The sequence below is a fragment of the Rhinopithecus roxellana genome, chromosome 20 (genome assembly GCF_007565055.1).
Source record: "Rhinopithecus roxellana isolate Shanxi Qingling chromosome 20, ASM756505v1, whole genome shotgun sequence".
Lineage (NCBI taxonomy): Eukaryota > Metazoa > Chordata > Mammalia > Primates > Cercopithecidae > Rhinopithecus > Rhinopithecus roxellana.
Genome location: NC_044568.1, coordinates 11,170,655 through 11,189,839, shown reverse-complemented (window position 1 = coordinate 11,189,839; position 19,185 = coordinate 11,170,655). Strand labels below are relative to the sequence as shown.

The window sequence follows — 19,185 nt, the reverse complement described above, 5'->3', positions numbered from 1 at the left end:
CTGCATGTGAGATGGGTCTCCTGAATACAGCAGACTGATGGGTCTTGACTCTTTATCCAGTTTGCCAGTCTGTGTCTTTTAATTGGAGCATTTAGTCCATTAACATTTAAGGTTAATATTGTTATGTGTGAACTTGATCCTGCCATTATGATAGTAACTGGTTATTTTGCTCGTTAGTTGATGCAGTTTCTTCCTAGCCTCGATGGTCTTTACATTTTGGCATGTTTTTGCAATGGCTGGTACCGGTTGTTCCTTTCCATGTTTAGGGCTTCCTTCAGGGTGTCTTGTACGGCAGGCCTGGTGGTGACAAAATCTCTAAGCATTTGCTTATCTGTAAAGGATTTTATTTCTCCTTCACTTATGAAACTTAGTTTGGCTGGATATGAAATTCTGGGCTTAAAATTCTTTTCTTTAAGAATGTTGAATATTGGCCCCCACTCTCTTCTGGCTTGTAGAGTTTCTGCCGAGAGATCTGCTGTTAGTCTGATGGGCTTCCCTTTGTGGGTAACCCGACCTTTCTCTCTGGCTGCCCTTAAGATTCTTTCCTTCATTTCAACTTTGGTGAATCTGGCAATTATGTGTCTTGGAGTCGCTCTTCTCGAGGAGTATCTTTGTGGTGTTCTCTGTATTTCCTGAATTTGAATGGTGGCCTGCCCTACTAGGTTGGGGAAGTTCTCCTGGATGATATCCTGAAGAGTGTTTTCCAACTTGGTTCCATTTTCCCCCTCACTTTCAGGCACCCCAATCAGATGTAGATTTGGTCTTTTTACATAATCCCATACTTCTTGCAGGCTTTGTTCATTTCTTTTTCTTCTTTTTTCTTTTGGTTTCTCTTCTCGCTTCATTTCATTCATTTGATCCTCAATCGCTGATACTCTTTCTTCCAGTTGATCGAGTCGGTTACTGAAGCTTGTGCATTTGTCACGTATTTCTCGTGTCATGGTTTTCATCTCTGTCATTTCGTTTATGACCTGCTCTGCATTAATTAGTCTAGCTGTCAATTCTTCCACTCTTTTCTCAAGATTTTTAGTTTCTTTGCGCTGGGTACGTAACTCCTCCTTTAGCTCTGAGAAGTTTGATGGACTGAAGCCTTCTTCTCTCATTTCGTCAAAGTCATTCTCTGACCAGCTTCGATCCGTTGCTGGCGATGGGCTGCGCTCCTTTGCAGGGGGAGATGTGCTCTTATTTTTTGAATTTCCAGCTTTTCTGCCCTGCTTTTTCCCCATCTCTGTGGTTTTATCTGTCTCTGGTCTTTGATGATGGTGACGTACTGATGGGGTTTTGGTATAGGTGTCCTTCCTGTTTGATAGTTTTCCTTCTGACAGTCAGGACCCTCAGCTATAGGTCTGTTGGAGATTGCTTGAGGTCCACTCCAGACCCTGTTTGCCTGGGTATCAGCAGCAGAGGTTGCAGAAGATAGAATATTGCTGAACAGCGAGTGTACCTGTCTGATTCTTACTTTGGAAGCTTCCTCTCAGGGGTGTACTCCACCCTGTGAGGTGTGGGGTGTCAGACTGCCCCTAGTGGGGGATGTCTCCCAGTTAGGCTACTCAGGGGTCAGTGACCCACTTGAGCAGGCAGTCTGTCCGTTCTCAGATCTCAACCTCCGTGTTGGTAGATCCACTGCTCTCTTCAAAGCTGTCAGACAGAGTCGTTCGCATCTGCTCAGGCCTCTGCTGCTTCCCCTGTTGTTTTTTTAGCTGAGCCCTGCCCCCAGAGGTGGAGTCTATAGAGACAGGCAGGTTTCCTTGAGCTGCTGTGAGCTCCACCCAGTTCGAGCTTCCCAGCGGCTTTGTTTACCTACTTAAGCCTCAGCAATGGTGGGCGCCCCTCTCCCTGCCTCAGTGCTGCCTTACGGTTAGATCGCCGCAGACTGCTGTCTTAGCAATGAGGGAGGCTCCGTGGGCGTGGGACCCTCCCTGCCAGGTGAGGGATATGTTCTTCTGGTGTGCCCGTTTGCTTAAAGCATGGTATTGGGGTGGGAGTTACCCGATTTTCCAGGTGTTGTGTATTTCAGTTCCCCTGGCTAGGAAAAGGGATTCCCTTCCCCCTTGCACTTCCCAGGTGAGGCGATGCCTCGCCCTGCTTCAGCTCTCGCTGGTCAGGCTGCAGCAGCTGACCAGCACCAATTGTCCGGCACTCCCTAGTGAGATGACCCCAGTACCTCAGTTGAAAATGCAGAAATCACCGATCTGTGTTGCTCGCGCTGGGAGTTGGAGACTGGAGCTGTTCCTATTCGGCTATCTTGCTCCGCCTCCCGAATTAATTTCTTAAATGCACGTTCTTATTTTATAGATATGCAAATAGATCTCTGGCTATTTTTGAAGAGCCAATACATCCACTTTCAGTAAGTGTCACTTTCTTTGAGGTTCTATTTTTGTCTCAGAGTTGTATGTAGTTCATGCTGAAGTCAAAATCACCCACCTTTAATGTCTTCCCTCTGTTGTGTTTAATCATCTTATATAAGGAGTGTTGTCAAGTGGGCATGCTGGAGCAAGAGCTGACTTGCAGCTTTGTTTAATTAGTGCACTAAAGGGAGTAAATATACCATACAAATAACAAAATGTGTCATTTAAAAAAATAATTGTCTATGGCAGTAAACAATATAAGTATTTGTAAGTAGTCCTAACAAATATGCACAATGTCTGTGAATAGAATTAGAAAACAATTTAAATTTAAATCAGTTTAAATGCTATAAAAATTTAAAAACTTCCTTCTTCAGATATATGATAGCCACAGGACCACCTTAGGGCCTATGTTTGCAGAAAACCAAAAATATTTTAAGATCCCGCTGTTTATATTTCTAAAATTAAAAGACACTTATCCCATCAAAATTGTTGCAAGGGACACGTGGGCACAAATGTGAACACTGCCATCTTAAGCGGTCTAAAAAGTTTTCTTGAGTGGATATTTATATTGCCTTTTTTCTTCTTTCAGAAGAGAAGGCTCCAGGGAAATCCTTCGAGCATGATCCCAAACGCAACTGTATTTTCAGATATTTCTGTACTCTTTTTCAAGTCATAAAACTAACAGCTCCATGTGCAATCGCAGCTTTGGTAAGATATTTCTTATCTAAAAAGCATCTTTAACAACTGGTCTCCTACACAGTGTATGGCCGTGTTTCTAACTAAAAGTAGATTCCTGAAATTATCATCAGATCTTTTAAGAGAAACCTGTGCAAGCAAAGTAAATACACATATTTGAGTTTAATCATCATTATGGTTTAAAATGATGCCATTGTTTTCTTATCACAGAATAATTGCTATTAAAGGCAGCAGGAGAGATTTCTGGTTTCTCCCTCAACAGATTCCAATGTAGGTCTAAGCTGAGTCCCAGGCCATATTCCCTGGGCACTTCTGATGCATGCAGTCACTGGGAGCTGCTGCTCTGAATGCTTTGTTGTTCCTGCTGACCTCTTGTGTCTGCTCCGGAAATAGCTCAGAAATGTGGAACCAGTAAGGCTTGGACACAGGCTTTGCTAGATAGCCTGCTAAGCCGTGGCTGTGTCCTCACCTCTACGTCATTCTCACACAATTCCTGTGGTGAGACTCATTCTGAATATGAAGTCCTCTTCAGATGACTGGGATTGGTTTGCCCTCCCCACACTAACCTGTAGAGGAATGTCAACCACACAGCCAGGAGATAAAAGATACCCTCTCCTTTAGCATCCGGCTAGAGCTTAGAAAAGAAGGCTTCTGCTAGGCACCTGCATAGAAATCCCTCCGTGGGATTGGATCAGGTGCAGGCCTCTTCATCGAGCTGCAGGCCCTTTGGAATTTCAGCACATGCTGGCGGGAAGCAGGAGTGGAACTTCCAGCTGGAGAGAGAGAGAGCTGAAGCTGGAAGGAAAGCTGGATTGGAAGAAGGGGGAGTTCACTGTAGACAGGCTAAATTTGGTGCGCCTGTAAGATAGCAGAGTGGCTGTGTGCAGTCAACATTTGGATCTATGGGACTGGAGCATGAATCTGAACTGGAAATAAGGAATGAAGAGTAAGAGCACCTGCTCAAGGCTGGGCACAGTGGCTCACACCTGTAATTCCAGCACTTTGGGAGGCTGAGGCAGATAGATCACCTGAGGTCAGGAATTCGAGAGCAGCCTGACCAACATGCTGAAACCCTGTCTCTACTAAAAATACAAAAAATTCGCTGGGTGTGGTGGTGGGCACCTGTAATCCCAGCTATTCAGGAGGCTGAGGCAAGAGAATCACTTGAACCCGAGAGGCAGAGGTTTCAGTAAGCCGAGATCGTGCCACTGCACTCCAGTCTGGACAATGAGAGCGAAACTCTGTCTCAAAAAAAAAAAGAGAGTAGCTGCTCAAATGCAGAGAAAGTATTTAGAATGAAAGTGGAGAAGCTGGGCATGGTGGGACACACCTATAATCCCATCTACTCAAGAGGCTGAGGCAGGAGAATCACTTGAGATCAAGAGTTTCTGTCCAGCCTGGGCAGCATAGCAAGTCCCCATCTCTAAAAAGGAAAAAAAAGAAGATAGACAGAAGATAGCTCTGTAAGGACTATCAGCATGTAAGGGACAAGCCCCCAGTGAAGTGGCTAGAGTGGGAGGAGGAAAAGCAGGAAAGGATAATAAAAGAAGAATACAGGTTCAAGATAGGAAAGACTGTGGTCACAGTGCTAAATGCTGCAAGAAGTTGTCCATTCCATAAACACCTGCTGGATGCCGACCCTGTCCCACTCTCCTAACTGCTGGGGTAAAGAGGACAGGTTGAACACAGTGCTTGTCTTTATCAGCTTATGTTGTAATGAGGAAAGCATTTTTTTAGGTTATGGAAAATAGCAAAACAACAAAGCAGGATAAAGAGAGAGTGATGGGAGGGGCTCACTATCTCAGATAGAATGATCAGGAAGAGCCTCTCTAGAGGATCACATTTGAACAGTGACCTGACTATAAAGCAAGGACAATAAGGAGGGCTGGCATGACAGGCAGTGGGATGAGTGCCAAGACTGAGACAGGAACACATTTCATGTGTGTTCAAGGAACAAACAGCAGGGGCCCATGTGGTGAGAGGAATAAAGGAAAGAATGGAAGAGATGAGGCCGCACAGGCAGTGCCACGGCTCACAGAGCCCTTTGGCTTGCAGGCCATGGGAAGAAGTTCAGGTTTTATTCCAGTTTGATGGGGGTACTCATGGCAGATCTTGAGCAGGGGAGTACAGTGTTCTTAATTTAAGAGGTGATGGCGACTGCTTTGGGGAGAGTAGACCGCAGTTGGGAGGAAGATTGGGGCAGAGAAGAGGATCAAGAAGCAGCTAGGGTGATTTAGGTGAGCTGTAACCCATGGCGGCTCAGAATCTGAAGCAGGCAGCCTACCAGTGAAGGTAGGCACAGAGGCATTGCACACAGAATGGAACAGGGTAACTCACATGTAAGTATTAGTCCCTAGGAGCTCAGCCAATGGCAATTACCTGGACAAGAATAAGGCTAGCTTGGGGAGTGGAGACTTGGGGTGAAGGGCTCTGGTTTATAGGTCAAGACTCTGAGAACCTTGGCAAGAGGAGTCTCAGGTGAGTGATGGGGTTCGGTGAGGTGGATTAAGGAGAGATGGGAGGTGAGGAGCTGGCAACAGGGCTTGATGCTGTGAGCAAATGAGAGGATGCCTCTGGGGAGCTGTGGGGAGCAGGATGGGAACAGGAAACACATTTGTATTGGGAAAAATCTCTGGCAGAGAGGGAGAAAGTCTTCAAGAAGAGGTGATTTGGGGAACAGTGTTCTGCAAAAGTGGGATGGGATCCACCGTGCTGATAGAAGAGTTGGTGTTAAAAAAGGACCTTTCTCACTGACCCAGGAGGGCAAGTGGTATTAGTGAGTGTCAGCAAGTACAGCTTACCAGTAAAGGTGACAGGAGGTTGAGGGCTCGCCAATACTGTTTAAGTGCTCTCTAACGAGTCCCATGGAGTTGAACCCTAGGAGGGAGGGTCATTCCTATGATACCCAATCGTGCAGAGTTAGGGGGAAAGGGAGCAGAATCTCTCATAAGAACATATCACGTTCAACAGCCATTTGATTTTGAAAACACAGTTGAGTTTGGAGAACATTGCCAGATCTGAGCCGCCAATCTGATAACCTTCAGACAATGAATGAACTCTCTTAAAATGAACTATTTTCCTTTGGTCTTGATACAAAAACATCAAGTAGCATAGAGACATACTCTTCTGCAGAGCACTCTCTGGGGTAGCAATGCCTCCCAGCTTACCTCTGTCACCTTCACTCAGCTGGTCCCTCACCCAGTTCTTTATAGGACAGAAATTGGATAAATAGAAATACTTCCTGAGGTTGTCTCACAAACTGCTTGGCAGGTTGAGAGGAACCCCAGGGAAACAGAGGACGACAGCTGTCTCTGCCTAAAAGCCAACTGAACTGACTGAATGCAGATACTGTAGGACAAAAAATGAGTTTTCATGAAGTGATTGTGGAGATGTGGAAAATAGGGGCTGTGGGCAGGACTCTCCTTTCATACACATGCCTTCCTTATCAAGCACTGAATATGGGAACTATTTCTCAGCCACAGAGACCGCTTGTCATGCTGTCTGCATGGCAGTCATTGGGAAGCGCTCTTGACCCGCAGTTCCTCAGCTGGTGTCCCAAGAGCCCGTTAGTTATTGTGAAAAGGAGAAGACAGCAGTGTTGTCAGTATCATTTGGGTGTTACATTTTCAAGCATGGCAAACCTGTAAAGTTTCTATCTACCTGCCAGCCACGTGTGACACTGCACACGGACGGCACTGGAGTGTTGCTTGAACAACTTAATCTGCACTGGGCCTGAGTTTGTGCTGCCTTTCATGAGTGTGAAGGGGCTGATGGTGCCTCTCTTCATGCCCACAGGGATGTCCAGTCATCCCTGTGACCGAAATTGGGCTGGAAATGTCTATGGGCAGAGTAGGCTGCAGAGGTATCTGACTATGACTATGGTTTGGCCTCTTGCTTTGTCTGAGCAAAGTCTCTGCAGAACATAAGAATAAAAGGCACTTACTTTCTGGTCAAAACCAGAAGAAATCTTTCATTCTTAAATGTTTGTATCACCACACTTAAACTGAACTGAAATCAAAGAGCAGTGCTCTATTTTGCAGGTGTACATCGAACGACTTTTAACTAGTGCTAACATTGATCTTTGTCCTACTAATTGAAAAAAGATTGTCCTTGGAGCCATGCTTCTTGCCTCCAAGGTTTGGAGAAATCGTGGTCTGTGCAGTGTGAATGACAGCCAGAATCCCAAGGACATTGCAGTTGAGAACATGTGAGTTTGTAAGATTTTGGCGACATGTGTAACCAATTTCCCTACCTCATTTGCTCTCCAAGTTAACATTGTAGAAAATATCTTTATAGGTTTCATTGTGCAGACAAAGGAAATAGGCATAAGGCCACAGACTTCTCTCTATCCAGCTTTAGTATAACAGTTTATATTTTCTGGCATTCATGGGTAGGTCTTGATGTGTTATTGTTGTAATAACCTCCTGGATAAAATGAAAAGTATTTTTCTGATTGTTTTTTGGCAAAACTCATACAAGTGTACTATCAGAATGACACAGTACAGTAAATACCTTTACAGTTTTTTAGAAGCTATCTGCCAGTTTCAGTCCCTTTTTAAGGGGAAAACACCTGGCCTTTGAAATAATTGGCCACTGTTAAGGTCTTAAGGGCTCTGGACTATGGAGAAGTTATAGCTTCAACCTAAGACACCCATTGTGAAGTTGCTTTTGCTGGTCCTTTCCTCCCCCTTTTTTCTGAAGATCTGTTTTTATAGGAACCTTGAGATATGAAGTTAAATAGCCACAGATTCCCGTGCCCTGGCCCCTCCCCATTGGGAGTATTGCATGTGTTTGGAAATCAGCCTGAGTCAGAAGCTCCCATGTTCGCCTCCCGCAGTGTGAGAAGCATTTCTGGGGCATCTCCCCATGCCCACCACACTCACAAGGCTCCATGGGTACTCAGACATCCGCAGCAGCACATTGGGGTCTGGAGTTGTCCATGAGAGTGCGAGGAGCCTTGCAGAGTCATGGAGTTCCTCCCAGATGCACCAACATGACACTGAAACACAGCTTCACCAGGGCTCCCTTCCAATCCAGCCTCATGACTGCTGTGAAGGGAAGGGCCCTGGAGCTGGCAGGCAGGGTAAGCAGGGAGGCGTTTCCAGCAGAGCCTTCCTGGGTACCCGCTGGACAGTGAGGACAGCTGTGCAGGCTGCATCTGTGCAAGACAAGGGAGCAGCTCTTGTTCACATTAAGCAGCAGCAGCAGATCAAGATCATTCCAGGCAGTGGCACAAGTTAGTTTTGTGACCTTTGTCCATGACTCCAGATAATACTATCATTCTGAATCACCTCAGTGTATGTCTGCAATTGCAGATATAGTGTCTATTGTAGATATACCTCAGTGTATATCTACATTTAAAAATGACCCCTTTGTGGCTGAGCTCGGTAGCTCATGCCTGTTATCCCAGCACTTCAGGAGGCTGAGGTGAGTGGACTGCTTGAGCTCAGGAGTTGAAGACCTGCTGGGTAACACGGTGAACCCTGTCCATACAAATTAAAAAAAAAAAAAAATTAGCCGTGCATGGTGACAGGCAGCTGTAGTGATCCCAGCTACCTGGGAGTCTGAGGTGGGAGAACTGCCTGAGCCTGGGAAGTTGAGGCTGTAGTGAACTGTGATCACATCACAGCACTCCAGCCCTGGGTGATGGAGCCAGACTCTGTCTCAAAAACAAAACCAAAAATCTATTGTTGACACCACTTTGCTAATAGTGTAAACCAAGTGATCATGGTGGTATTTCTGGTAGCCATTGTAGCAAAGAGTATGACAGCAAATGAACTTGAAACTAATAGAAGTACTTTGGACACTGCAAACACTAAAGTGGCCTTGATCATAGTCATCAATTTGCAAACTGGTCCCTCAAAGGAAGCAAGATTTGTCACTGCCTGAGTTCTCCTTGCCTGCTGCCTAGCCAGAGCTGATTTATGAAGACAGGGGAATTGCAATAGAGAAAAAGTTTAGTTCATGCAGAGGCAGCTGTACGGGAGATCAGAGTTTTACTATTACTCAAATTAGTCTCTCCAAAAACTCTGGGATGGTTTTTTAAAGAATAATTTGGTGGATAGGGGGGTCAGAAAGTGGGGAGTGCTGATTGGTCACATCAGAGATGGAATCAGAGAGAGGTGAACCTGTCCTCCTGCACTAAGTCGGCTCCTGGGTGGGGGCCACAAAACCAGATGAGCCAAGTTTATTGATTGGAGTGGTGCCACCTGATCCCAATACAGGGCCTGCAAAATATCTCAAGCTCTGGATCTTAGGTTTAACAATAGTGATGCTATTCCCAGGAGCAATATGGGGAGGTTCAGACTCTTGCAGGCTTCAGCCACATGACTCCTAAACCATAATTTCTAATCTTGTGGCTATTTGTTAGTCTTGGAAAGGCAGTCTAGTCCCTAGGCAGGAAGCAGGTTTGTTTTGGGAAGGGGCTGTTACCGTCTTTGTTTCAAAGTTAAACCCTAAACTAAGTTCATCCCAAAGTTAGTTTGGCCTTTGCCTAGGAATGAACAAGGACAGCTTGGAGGTTAGAAGCAAGATGAAGTCAGTTAGATCAGCTCTCTTTCACTGTCATGATTTTCTCAGTTACAGTTTTTGCAAAGGCAGTTTCAAATTTGTAATCATGAACACTTAGTTCTACCATTATGACAGCTGAATTGTTCTCAAAACCTGCAGTTAAGCTGGCTGGGGCTCTGAGTTCTAGTCACAGGATCAGAGAGCATGCAGGGATATGTGCAGGGTCCACAGAAGTGAGCTCCAGGAGCAGTGGGGGCAGAGCCCAGTTCCAAGAAGACCAGTTCCAAACAGTGCTGTTGGTGTGTGAATGGAGAAACACCAGGAGCTATGCTCCGAACAGGCTGCTTGTTTATGATCTTGCGAAGTTGAAAAGCATTACGTCAAAGTGTTTAATAGACATTTGTGTCAGCCCCCTGCTGTTGACTGTTTGCAATGGTCCCATTTTGAGTGTAAATGTAATAGTTAAAAAATTGGTGTCCATCAGACTTTTCTTAAAACTTTCCAACATCTATGTGTCTCCCTAGAATATATTTCCCTTCTAAAGAGTAAGTTAAACTAAGTAGCCGCTATTTGGAAAATTTGCTGTGTCTGTAAAGGGTATGCTATTCAATCATCTAGCCATTTTAAAAAACCACAAAGCCCAGAAGATGCATATTCTATACACAGAATGCTTTTCTTCAGGATTAAATTTCTATTAATATGTTAATTCTGTGAAGTACTGTATTTCTACACAGTTACAATGTACGAGTGAAGAAAATAAAAAGGGATCGTGAAGTGCCTTTAATTCCTGTAATAAGTTTAGTCCTGATTAGCTATCTATTCATGTATTATTTGAATTATACATATAACTCAAATTATATATATATACTTCAAATATATATATTTAAATTTCTATAGACTTATGGACATGTGAACAGAAAATTAATTTTGGAAGTAGGTTCAACTGGGTTTTAAGTTCAGCAAATGAGATCACCACATCTTGGCTCATGATCTAACTGTCCCCCTTACAGGAGAACATCAAGTATTTGTTGACTTAGCCAGTGGGTAAAATACTAAAATTTTCAAACGAAGAAACCAAATGTATTGTTCAGATACTGATCATTTTTAAGCAATTAACTCATTACAGGGATTACTCTGAAAACAGCCAGATTTACTCTAACTGTGTACCTATTAATTTAGCCTTGGTGAGGGCGGCTGGATGACCATGTGGCAGAGGATGGCTCCCAGCCCTTTCCTGTTCCACTGCATTCAACTCCCCCGACATCCCGTTCTGGCCAGGGGTGACAGATGCTGAGCACTTCAGGGTTGCATTCCCAACTCAGGAGCAACACTGCGTGTGTAAGGTCAGGGCCCTACTAGAAATCACATCATAAAATGGGTTTAGTCTAGCCAAAATGTCTCTCCTTGATTTTTCTGCCTTTGAAATTAAAGAATATCCTTGCCCTGTCATAGTGGCAGTTTCAACTCTTCATAATACTAAGGTGAGCAGAAACTTGAGTTATGCCCCCTTGACATAGCCTTGTGTGCTGGAGCAGAGGGAAGGGGATTCTTTTTGCCACAGAATGTAGCTTGCTCAGGTATTTATTTGGGATGAATCCTTCTTGTAGCCTTAGAGTTTTCCTCCTCTGAGATAATAGGGGAGCTCTCCATGGGTCCATTTGTTGCTGTGGTGATGCACCCAGTCCTCCTGTTGGTGCTTCTCTACTTCAGTAAGCCCCTTCCTATTGTCGTCCTGGTAAAAATGCCTGGAGGTCCTTCAGAGCTAATAAATGGCACCCATCATGCCTGTCATGTGATTGCTATTGCGGGGCTCGTGAGTGAGCACGGAGTCTGAGTTGTGCAACTGCCCAACTAAGGGAACTCTGAAGAATGAACCCCGAGTCCGCAGTGGGAGTGCAGAAGAGGCTTCCACCTTTCCCTCATCCCAAACTTGGGGTGCTGGGATGCAGAAGAGACCCCAAGCAGCTGTGTCTTGTTTGGACATCAGTGTAGGAACCCGACCAGGCAGCCTTTATTTGTTTCAAAACAGAATTTAGAGCATCCTAGTAGCTCAGAATGATATTTTTAAAGATAACCCACTTGACTAGAATTGTCCTATGTTGGTTTTATTGTGTTTCTCCTCCCCCAGGAGCAAGATGGAGAAGTGTTTCTTGGAGCTACTTGAGTTTAATATTCATGTATCTGCCAGTGTCTATGCAAAATATTACTTCGACCTGCGTGCCTTGGCAAATGACCATGACCTGTACTTTCTATTTAGTTTTCTTCACAAAGATAAAGCACAGAGACTGGAGGTAAGGATGTGAAGTCACTTATTGGAGTTTTCCATTGGCCACAAAAGCCAACATCTGTTACAAAATCATATTAAGTAGTGATTAGGAAAATGAAAGCCTTAAAATTAACAGACAAAAGAGCTTATTTCTTTGGCATCATATTGCTTATCTGTTATGGTTTATAGAAGGATCCATATTCTTTATTAATTAATTAATTTTTTTGTTTTTTGAGATGGAGTTTCACTCTTGTTGCCCAGGCTGGAGTGCAATGGCATGATCTTGGCCCACCGCAACCTCCGCCTCCCAGGTTCAAGCAATTCTTCTGCCTCAGCCTCCCAAGTAGCTGGGATTACAGGCATGCACCACCACACCCAGCTAATACTGTATTTTTAGTAGAGATGGGGTTCCACCATGTTGGTCAGGCCGGTCTCGAACTCCTGACCTCAGGTGATCCGCCCACCTTGGACTCCCAAAGTGCTGGAATTACAGGCATGAGCCACTGCGCCTGGCCAATGATCCATATTCTTAAAAAATTATTGATATTCTTTCTGCTATGACCATAATTCAGAATATTTTTAATTAAATTTAATCTGATTTTAATGGGTGTTTTTAACCTCTATCCATTCCCACAACAATATGTGAACAAATGCAATTGTATTCCTAATTATATCTACATATACAATGCACTTACCACTCTTGACTGTCTTTTACTTACACAGTTTGGAAATTTATGTCATTGTCTACTGTATATATCACGATGCAGTCCCATGAGTTTATTAGACAAAGCAGTAGTGGCTGAGAGACTTGTACGTAGACTGCATAAGGTGCCAGTGTTTCAAGTACTGGCTGTAGGAAGGATATGGGTTTTTAATGAAAATGGTAACTTACATGGGGCAACGTAAGATTTATGGCTTATGACCCTCAGTGAGTATACAGGAAAATTACAACTGAAATCGACACATATAAAATTGGCACTTTCTCTGGTATCTTGGTGGTACTTTGGAATAATACATTTTTCCACCATAGTGTGCATATAAGTAGCACCTTATGGTGCTTCAGTCGTTAGACTTCTTGGATGTTCCAAAATAGCCCAGCACACACCTGTCTCATGAAAATTTGTTTTCAGTATATAGTAACTAATAACGGTGGCATAGAATTTGAATCGCTGAGTAAATTGATTTTTTGGCACAAGTGCATGTTTATTATGTTGAAGGAACAAGTGCACAGGTAACAGATGATATTGTTAGGATCGTGTCACAATACTCTTGAAATCTTTGGGAGGCCTATTTTATTTTTTATGTGACTATATCATCAAGTGATGAACCCAATTTTAAAATAACTTAATAAAGTAAGTTCCTCTTGGCTCTGGCAAGCTATTCATAGCCCTTAAAGGAGATCACCTTAGTGAATGGGCAGAGAGTAGCATCCTCAGAACCTGGCACTGTAAACCTTAGCCAAAGCAGTTGCAGGGGAACCATCTAAAGGAATCTGTATGTGTGGCTTCTTATCAGTGATGCCTTTTATAAAAATGCTGGAGCCTGGCCGGCCGCGGTGGCTCACTCCTGTAATCCCAGGACTTTGAGAGGCCGAGGCGGGTGAGTCACGAGGTCAGGAGATCGAGACCATCCTGGCTAACACAGTGAAACCCCATCTCTACTAAAAATACAAAAAATTAGCCGGGCGCAGTGGCGGGTACCTGTAGTCCCAGCTACTCAGGAGGCTGAGGCAGGAAAATGGTGTGAACCCGGGAGGCGGAGCTTGCAGTGAGCCGAGATTGCGCCACTGCACTCCAGCCTGGGTGACAGAGCAAGACACCATGTCAAAAAAAAAAAAGTTGGGGCCCTTTTAAAAATTGTACCTGTTTTCTCTTTGATTTACTTTCCTAGGCTATGTCACGGCCGTGTGAATACAAAGACTTGCATCGAGATGCAGCTGCAATGAAAAGGGCTATCAGCATGAACTTCATTGGTATTCGGTGCTCTAATGCCATCTTATCTTAAAGAGAGCAATTAGCCTTAAAAGACCCTGAACTTCTCAACTGTAAAGACTAGAAAATATCACTTCTGCTGAAAGAAACAACAAAATTAGGATTTTCTTTTTTTCTTTGTTTTGTTATTTGTTTTGTTATTTGTTTTTGTTGTTGTTGTTTAGGATTTTCATCCAGAGGAAGCATCTTCAAGTTTGCCACATTGTGGAACTTGGTGATGGTGGTATGAACAGTGGGTGCCAGGTGCTTCCTGCCCTTCCTCTTTCACTGGGTCCAGATGGCATTCCTAGGGCACCACCTTATTGAACAACTCTTGGGGAGAAGGAGTGTCACATGGACACAGCACATCCCAGCTCAGAGTCCACAGTCACCCACAGTCTTAAGCAGGTGCCAGTGGTGTCCACAGTCACCCACAGTCCCTAGCAGGTGACAATGGTCTGAACTGAGCTGGAGCTCAAAAACCTTTAGAATTGGCTCCAGATTTGTGAGAGCACCTGGGTTTGGTTCCCTGTCCACTGAGGCACTGAATGTGCAATGGCCCAAAAGTCAACAATGGTGGGAAGAGAGAGTGGCATTGGGGCAAGGCTGTCATTACTCCAAGCACCACAGTGGCTCAGGCCTGCTCATCTAGCCTTTGGAGGGAATCTGTGCATGTGAAATGAGGTCCCCATGTCATGGTTATAAAGGAAGAGATGAAATCAGCTCATCTTTCCCTAGGCCAATAATGGTCACGCCACCTAGGGAAGCAGTAAAAGACCTGGCCTTGGGATTGTTAGGGGAGTTACAGAAGTGAAAACTGAATTAACCCAGTTCCAGGAAAACAACAAAGGAGGAACATCTGGGTTCAAAACATTATCAGAAGATCATTTTCCCAGCTAATCTTGCCCTAGTGCATTGTATAGTCTTAGAACTTGTCAACAAAACAAAAGCCTCTCAATAATTCTAACACAGGGACACACCACGACTCACATTTTCCAGTGCACCGCAGTGGTTCAAGAGATTGCTGGTGCTGCCTGCATCTGTCAGTCTCTTCACAGATGGAGAGGAGCAGCGGTTCTTATGGGAGTGGCTTTTGCATCCTGAGGAAGTTTGCCCGCACAGTTCTGGTTGTAATAACTGGTGGCACCCACTGAAATGCAGTCAACGATGGGACTCCTATGGTGCACAGGACTGCACCCCTTCTCAATCAAGAAAGAATTTTCTGGCTTCCAAAATAGAAGGCACTGAGGATCAACTGCCTCAGAACCTACACGGGAAACACTTTCTGAGACTTTGTTTTTCCTTACAAGACCAGATCCCCACCAATGTGAGACGTTACATCAAGTTTTTGTGCAAGGGTGGATATGGGGGGCAGAATCCTAAGATGCCCCATGATCCCTGCTGTCTTTTGTTACACCCTGAATCCTCATCTTTCCTTGGGTATGGCCACACCTGTGCGTTGTCTTAGACATTTGAATATGGCAAAGTGAGGGAGTAGCTTTCTGGGAGTTACTTTTCCTTTCCTTTTATCAGAAACAATAGGAATCCCTATTTTCTTTCTTGCTTTTACTTTCACAGTGCAGTAGTTTGGAATATCCCACGGTCGATTTGCGATTTCCTCCTCCAACCATAATCTGTGGCCCTTTATATGTAACTGAATTTACATGTATTGATATTTTGTGTCTGAAGATAAAATATTGACTAAAAATGTTAAAACATTTCATGCAAAAACCTTCAGTGGTTGTAGAGTCTACTCTTTGGTAAATACACAAATTTAACTATTTTATATATTAAAAATTGTATTAGTTGTGATAATGATATTTTCTTTTTTATCTTCACTTGTTAGATATAGTTATTTAAATTTTCCCAAAATTAACGATATTGTATCTTGTATTTGATTTAAAATACTACCAGGATATTTGGATTGATACTTGAAAATAAATGGCAAAGTAAGAATTGCTGAAATCTAGTGATAATGTACTTAGGATGAGTTTATTATCTATTATCCCTATCATTGTTAAATGTTTAAGTTTCCATGAAAACCTATACATAAGAACTTAAAATTTTGTGTAAAATCCTTCGTGCCCTGTACTTTAGCTCCACTGCATAATGAATACAAGGAAAATGGATTCTCCTGGGGGAAGTTCTGCTGGACTCTCCCTTTCTTTTCCCTGCAACATGGGGAGAGGTTTTGAGGTCTCCATGGGATGAGGTGGCCGTGAGTGCCGGGAGGAGTGCGTGTGTGGAGATGCGTTTGGTGGCCACGATTCTCCCTCGGGTCTTTCTGGTTGTGGTGGTGGCTTTGAGGATGGTTTCTGAGGATCCTCTCCAGGGGAGTCCTCCCCTTGTGAGGTCTCCATCTGGGGAGGGCCGAGGATGTCTGGGGAGGGATTTATAGGGTCGCCCCTGTGTGACAGAGGCGCCCTGCGCGGGTTCTCCGGGAAAGCATCTTTTTAGGGGTGGTTGGGGGAAGTCATCGCCTGAATGGAGGGTGGGGCCTGGTCTCCACTGTAGGGTGGGCGGGATGTCTGAGGGAGTGCTGGAGGGTCGTCCTGTGTGTCGGGGTCACTATGCGGGGTCACAGCCCTCGACCTGGGGAAGTCATTGTGGAGACTACGAGATGGTTGGGACGGGGAAAGGGGCAGCCTGAGCAGTCGCCGCAGTGTATCAGCGTCGCTGATGCCAGGAGACAGGTTTGGGAGGCGTCTTTGGAAGGGAATAATTGTGGGGTCCCCACGTTTCGGGCGGGGAAAACTCGAGGGTGCTCCAAGGCCAGAAGTCAATGCAGGGCGCGCAGGAATAACCTAGGAGGGCTCGCAGGGGAATGATGGCTCCCCCGAGGGGTAAAGGGTGGAAGAGGCCTCATCAGGTTAGGTCTTGCAGGGCCCTTCTGTAGGGCGTCTGTGAGATAGATCCGGGGGCCCCTAGGGTCGCCCCTACCCGGGGCTGGGTATTTTCCCGGCGTCAGACCTTTCTGGGTCCCGGAGGAAGCAAGTGAAACCGGCTTTGCCCTCTGCACCGCCCGGTGGACGCGGCCAGGAGGCCTGGGCTCCTGCCTGCCACACGTGGCGCATGGAAAACTCAGTTCGGGGGGAGTCGTGGTGCTCCTGGGCGGGGAACCTCCTCGAGCCTTGGGGATAGCGGAGCCACCCCTTAAGGGCCGGCAGTAGGAACGGACGGAGCTAGTAGCTCACCTCTGCACCCTTTTATTACGGAATTGGAATTGGTTTTACTTGGCCAAAGGTGCGGAGTGGAGAGTGAGGTCGGCGCACCCCCTGCTCCTTCTCTGCCAGGCGCAGTTTCCAGCGCAGATCTGAGCCCCTGGGGTGCCTGCTGAGCCGAGCTCGGCCTAGTGCGGGGGGCGGCCGCGGGTTCCCGGGACTGTCAGGGGAAATCGGCGCCCTGTGAGCGCCAAACCCGCCCCACACCTCCTGAGCCAGCCAACACTGGCACTCGGTGCAGAACGCGGACCCGCAGCCACCCACAGCCTGAGCTCCCGAGGTGGACAATTTTGCTCCAGAGCGAGCGGCGACAGGTAGGGCTACAAACAGAGGGAATGCGGAGGGCTGGCCGAGGAAAAAAAAGGCAAATTATTGAATGTGGTAGTCATGAAATGTGGAGTTTCGTATTAGATTTGAGTGTTACATTGGATTTAGAATGAGTGATTACAATGCAGTTTTAGGACTAGCGGTAGACAACTGGAAAACTCCAGGCAACTGCGGATAGGAGAGTCGCTGGATAACCTTTCTGTGAGATGGCTCTTTCAAGCTGTGTTTGATAAGAAATATGCCCAACCCTGCGAGTACAGCTTTCACATTCCTAACAATCTGAGTAACTCTGAGTCAGAGTGGTCTTCAATAAATTATTATCATTTCCTTTGCTTTTCTGACCTGGTTAAACGAATCACGTGGTTCCTGCCCATTAACACCCCTGCATCAGTAACCAAACCTTTGCGTGTTAGCTTGCCGCCTCCCTTTTCTTTATTATGCTTTGAAATGGACAAGAAATAGATTTCATTTTTACAATCCGTGACTTGGGTTTCTGAAAATCTTAAACAACCTTAGTGTATGTTGACATGTTAATTTTTTAAAACGCTTTACTGGGGTATATTTTATATAACATAATCACATATTTTAAGTACAACACCAGGCTATTTAGTGTATTTATAGAGCCATGCGAGCTTAATTACCACCTAAGTTTAGAATATTTGTATCTCTTAGGAGGAAAATGCATCCTATTTGCATTCACCTTTGCCATGTCAGATCTAGACAACAATCAATTTTATGTCTCTATAGATGAGCCTATTATCAGAGTTTCTAATAGCCAGGATCATGAATTATGTGGTCTTTGGGGTCTGATTTCTTTCACTTAGCCGAATGTTTTTGGGTTTCATTTCTGTTGTAGCTTGCATCATTACATCATTCCTCTTGGATGGCAAGTAGCATTCTATTGCATGGACATTACCACATGTTATGAGCATTCATATAAGAGTCTTTGTATGATTATAGGAATTTCATTCCTTTTGCATACTAACTTTGGGTTAAAATTTCTGTGTTCTATAGTGATTTTATGTGCAACATTTTGAGGGATAGCCACATTTTTATTTCGTATTGTTTTGTTTTCAAGGTGGTGCAATATTTTACATTCCTATTTGTAGCATATGTGAGTTCCATATTCTCCACTTCTTTTCTAACATTTGTCATTGTATCTTTGGTATAGCCATTCTAGTGGGTGTCAACTAGTATTAATTTGTGGTTTGACTTGTATTTTCTTACCAACTAATGAAATTGAGCAAATTGGCAAACTGTGTATCTTCTATGGAAAACGTCTATTCAAATCTTTTGTCAATTTTTACTTGGTCAATAGTTGTTTTATTATTGACTGATAAGAGTTTTTTATATATTCTAGATACTAGCTTCTCTGAGTTTGGTTTTTAAGATTCCATAAATAAACGAGATTTTATATATATAATATATATGTATATATGTAGTGTTCTTAATAAACCCTAATAGACCCAAATAATGTATACAATTTAAAATATTTTCTCCCATTAAGCAGCATATTTTTTCATATTCTTTTTGATGTTCTAAAAGCAAAAGTTTCCAATTCAATAAAGTATAATTTATTTTTTTAATAAAATTGTGCCTTTGGTGTAATATCTTAGACATATTTATGTAACCCAAGAATACAAATATTAATTATAAGATTTATCCAAAGAATTTTGTGTTTAACCCCTTGCATTTTGATATGTTACCCTTTTTGAACATTTTTGGGGGTCTGCGGTTTGAGTTGGGGTCCACTTGTTCCTTTTGCAAAGTGTATATTTAATTTTCCCAGCAAAATTTTTTGAAAAGACATTTATTTTCCTATTACAATTTCTTGGCATATTTGACACA

General features: G+C 44.2%; 1 pseudogene; it reads left to right on the top strand.

Moving 5' to 3' along the window:
- LOC104657933 overlaps window positions 1-13,823 on the top strand; it is a 30,381-nt pseudogene extending 16,558 nt beyond the window's left edge.
- The last annotated feature ends 5,362 nt before the right edge of the window (window positions 13,824-19,185 follow it).